This window comes from Belonocnema kinseyi, chromosome 4, assembly GCF_010883055.1.
Source record: "Belonocnema kinseyi isolate 2016_QV_RU_SX_M_011 chromosome 4, B_treatae_v1, whole genome shotgun sequence".
Lineage (NCBI taxonomy): Eukaryota > Metazoa > Arthropoda > Insecta > Hymenoptera > Cynipidae > Belonocnema > Belonocnema kinseyi.
In genome coordinates, this window is record NC_046660.1 from 104,532,168 (window position 1) to 104,537,323 (window position 5,156).

At 36.4% G+C, this 5,156-nt stretch overlaps 1 long non-coding RNA gene across 1 annotated transcript in view; it reads right to left on the bottom strand.

The window, feature by feature from the left end:
* The window catches only part of LOC117171386, a 77,901-nt gene continuing 72,745 nt past the window's right edge, over window positions 1-5,156 (bottom strand). Inside the window, exons 2-3 of the long non-coding RNA XR_004466868.1 lie at window positions 903-992; window positions 1-779 (exon numbers count right to left, since the gene is read on the bottom strand). This is a non-coding gene — a long non-coding RNA (uncharacterized LOC117171386). The remainder of the gene's footprint in view (window positions 780-902; window positions 993-5,156) is intronic.

Genomic DNA, 5,156 nt, shown 5'->3' on the forward strand with positions numbered 1-5,156 from the left:
ATGACTTGTAAAGTTTTTACTGACAATTTATCGGATTGTTTTTTTCATGATCAGGGTTTAAATATTTTAAAATCGAAATAATAACTACCAAAGAACTAATAATATCATGAAAATGAACTTTCGTTACAATTGTCTTTCCTACAAATTGAAAATAATAGTCTTCAATCAAGAGACCAAATAAACCACGAAATAACTGCAATATGAAGATAAATTTCCCTTCTTGTAATTCTGTTTGAGATAATGCGCTATCTCTTTTGAAGAAGTAAGATATACCTCATTGGTAAATAATACAGAGGAAGTCCAAGACATCCTCGAATAGTAGCTAAAACAATAATGAAAAAGCTACAGTATTTTTGTTTCTTTTTGCATTCGATATATGGCTTTAGAAGCGGATGCGGCACCCTTTAACATATTTCTTACGACCTCTTAGCTGATTGCTCTCGAAAAATTGGTCAAGCACTGAGAGCTTACAGATTTTATAAGACACACATATTCTTCGAAACACGTTCTGTTCCATTCCGATAAAAATTAAAGCTGGTTGTGAATCATGGAAATAGATTTGTGCGACGGAAGTCCTCCAGGGTACATATTGTACATCATCAACTGGCAATTTCGTGCATAAAGTCCTCCGCAAGAATATCTCGGAGAAGGAGAATACATTTCCGTAAGTATTAGCGTATTTCCTTCTTGATGCTAAGTCAGGAATCGATTTCGCCTTAAGCTATTGCGAAGACGAGAAGCAACTACCAAAAAAACTCGAAGAAACGTAAATTCATCCTCTAAATGAAAATACAAACAAAACCTGTTAATTTTTACACAGTACAGGTCTAGAATAATATTAAGTTAAAACCTCGAATAATACATAAGAGGTTATATTCACGCATGGCTTTAATTAAAAGTACTTTGCCGTTCACTACGCCTCCTTAGCAGCTGATGAAGTATCGAGATGCACCACGTAGACAGTAATTAAACACCAGAAAATCGTCTCAGACCTGCAGGCAGTAAAGTGAGAGAAACATTAAACTTAATTATTTCTGTGTAATTCCAAGAGAATCAGAATACTGATTCGAAAGGTTTTCGCTTTTTATCCAAAAAATCTGCACAACTAGTAATGGCCTTATTTAAAAAAAACTGCTATAATCCGCGAAATATAAGGTATTGAGCCTCCAGTAGATAAATATCATTCATGAAAACACTGTCCCCGATCGAAAATGATGAATCGCGAATGTTTGATGTATTAACTAGAAGTACACAATCGTTTTCTATAGGTCTCAACTGTTTAATTACGCAGGCTGACAATGAGATTCTGTTAAGCTATAGGCCGGACATCCGCTGAACCTGGCTTTACCGCGAAACGGCTGGCTGTGCCATCTGGTCTGCGTTTACTCCATAAATTTTGCTGTACATGCATTAGACTATATGTTACCCTGAAACATGCATACGTCGTCGTCTGTATGTTCACATTCTCGTCCCTTATTAATAGAGTAGGACAATTTCTAGGAACAGCATGCGATATTAATCCGCCAGAAGCTCCAAAGTCTGAGAAGTTATCAAGTTCATCCGCGGCATCTGGCAAAGTTACCGAAATCACTACCATGGATAATATGAAATCCATGCAATTCACACCAGTTGTGCTGAATATATTTTCGAATACGTAATTGTATTAACAAAATAATCCAAGGATCGGATTTGCCAATAATTCAAAAGAAATTATATCAAACGCAACGAATTTTTAGCTTTTCAGTCAACCTTTTTAATCACCTCAATCCCACTTCACTACAGTCTTACTAGTATCCTTTCCCAGAAGCCCTCCAACCCTATAATTATTTCTCTCTTTTCCGCACTCCGCCCTGATCGCATACTACCTAATCGTTTCACTACAAATCCTCAATGCGGAGTCTTTCAACTTTCCACCACTATACCATATGTTTTCTCTCCCGCTGTCCAACTCCCCTACCCTTATCTCTAACAGCCCTCCATCCCTCTCGCATTCCATCTCTTTCGACCAAGACACACACCCTACTATCCTTTCATAGCAGCTCCACATCCTCAAACCCTCTCTCCCTTGTACCTATGCACACATCCTCATTGGTCGAAACGCATGCCTCCTATACCATGCCATGAATCCCCTTCTGCTTCCTAACCCTGTATCTCCTACTCTATCAGCCTTCCGTCCGGACTCTCTCTCGCCACCCTCTCCTAAACACCCTTACTCGCCCTTCACCGTCGTACTCCTAAGCATCATCTAACTGCCCCTTCCACTATCATTCGCTATCATTCTTACCCCTCACTACCCGTTCACCACCCACTCCCTTTTTCACCTTTCTTTCTTACACTTCTTTACTGATTCCTACCAATCTACCCTATCTACCCTATCTGTTAATCGTCCTCTTCTCGGACAGTCTCATATATATTCTCTCGTCCCTCCTTTAGCATCATTATCCGTCCCTTACTATTTATCTCATACATCATTTTACTGCCTTAGCCCCTATGCAAACCATCCTCTACTTATTTCAGTATTCCTTATTCATTTCTCCTTTTCAAACACAGATGATTTAGCCTCGTCATCCAGTTTCGTATACCTTTTACCCCTCTATCCTCTATCACCAATAACTCTTTATCAGCATTTTTCATCTTCCTCATTAATCCGTATACTCCTTTACTGCCCTCCTCCTTCTATAAATATTCCCTCACTCCACCACTCAACGTTGAACAATAATTGCCTTATTGCTAGCTACGTAGCTTTCAAAGGATATTGGTAACCACAAGTATTCAGTATCAGACACCTTTTCATCAAAACAAGAATCGATATCGATAAGAAAAATATCATTTATTGAAATAAAAGCATGAGTTCTTTCCTTTTTTTAAACTTCAATGGCAACTGGAGATGTAAAGAATTTTTTCATTGTTGCGTAATGTTCGAAGGATAATTATAGTAGTAAATACTAATTTTGAGTACCTTCCAACGGATAAAGCTAGTGTCAGTGAGGACCAAGTACCGCTCGACAAGGACATCTAAAAAGATATAGAGCACCGTGCGAGAAAATGTTCGAGCATAAATACAAACGAAGATTTTTTCACATGTTGTTTTTAATTTTTGTCATAATCTTTCTTCTTGTAGCCTATAAAGAAAAAGAACTAAATAAATAAGACACTTCAATACTGCCGTACAAACTAAAAAGATTCATAAGTCCAATCTGACTCGAACTGAGAAAATCGAAAAAAACTTCTTGCCCAAAGAACTTTAATATAGAATAAAATTTTGCATAATTAAGATACGTTATTTGGGTAAAAATAATATGCGTTTTCATATTTTGCAATAAAAAATGGATTTTTCAAACAATTTCTATTAGAAAATGGACTTGCGATGTTTAAATAGTCGCAGAAAGTCAAAAATACTAGGCAAAAAGAATACAAAGTCACTTGCGGACGATACCTTTGTCGAAGAGCTCGAGCGCAGCCTCAAAATACAACATCAAAAAATACGTAAGGGACATTGTGCATTTAGAGGCTGTTCCGAAATTACCCGAACGATCGCCGCTAACGTATAACTGAATTTAGCCGGGACTTATTTTCCGTGGATTTCCGATCAGAGTTCGAGCTAATTTAAACGGCTAAAAGATACGTAAGGGCAAGCGATTTTTTTCCTTTTTGCATTTCGCGTCGCACTCGGTCACTTTTACAACGCAAAAAAGACGCGAAGTTCTTTAGGTTCTTTTTCATGTGGATACACTTGTACAACTTTCAGGACACGCAAAGTGCTTTGTAAAATGCAGTTTTCAAATAATAGCGTTTAAAGTTTCAGTACGTTAAAACTATTAGTTTTAAGTAACTGACCGATCAATCAGCGATTCCAGGCGCATATAATATACCTTCAACTTTCTTGAAAAATTGTTTATGCTTTGCCAAAACTCCCTATATATTTAAGATTTCGATTTTTCCTTTTTCCAATAAACTCTCAATGTATTGTACTTTTGAAATATGTGGAGAAAAAAAATCGATTTTTTGAAAATTATAAAGGGTTTTCTCCACTTAAAAACTAAAATGAGATTAAAATAAAATTTAAAATCCTATTTAACGGCCAAAACTTGTTCCCTTTTTTCCCTAAAAAGTAAGAAAAAAAAGTTCGTATTCCCTCTGGACAAAAATAAAAAAGAGAGAAAAATGCGAAAGCAACCAACCAAATCCCCTTTCTTCTCTTTTCTATTTCTTTCGTAATTTTTTATTATCAAATCACAATAAAAAATATTTGTAAAAAATCATCACCAACGTTTCAGCACTGAAACAACACCCTTATCAAGGCAAACAAATAACACCTCTATTTTGAATTTTGAATCTCAAACTGTTAAGTCTTGACGTGATATTAGTGAAAAATGTGGTTTTTGTGATTCTAATATTTGTAAACGGAAGTTATTTTTTGTTAAATAAGTTCTTTATATGACTGGTTATTAAACTGCGCAATAGGCAAAAGTGCGTGCTTTTCCAATTGAAGTTTTGACGTTCAGTGTTTCGTTGAAAAGCGTTATTTGTTTGTTTTAATCAAGTGACCGACCTAGTATCTGGACTGTTTATTCAATACAAAGCTCTCCTTTTAAACGAGATGCTCATCGGCCTGCAAACGTTTAGAGTTCGTAAGCTGGCAAAACATTTATTTTACGCGTATCAATAAAGTTTCTTCCTCATCTTCAATATTGTTCACCATGCATTAAAATCCACCGGAAACGGTTTATGCGCCTGTGACCTTAAGCAGAAATTGTCCAACTTATACCCGAGTTCCAATCTGGGCCCGATCGGATTTTCCACATGGTGCCCCATGGAGACAGATGATGTGGCTTGCATCAGAACCACGTTGGGTCGGGTTATATTAGCCAAAATTATGTAAAGTTTTCTGTTATCATCGTGATATTGTTTTTCTTTTATAGAACTTAAAATACCAAAAGAAAATCGTAGGTTGCGAGTTAGGGATCACAGAATTGTTGGTGAGATTTCTTATATACGCAATGAAGAAAAAGATAAGCTTTAATTCGCTTGAATCAACATCACAATTCATTTTTAGCTTATGGGGCATTATTCCTCAACTGCCCCAACTCAAAAAGTCATGTTTTTCGATTGTCTCTAAATTCTGGGAATATGTTCGCCTACCCAACAGTAGTTAA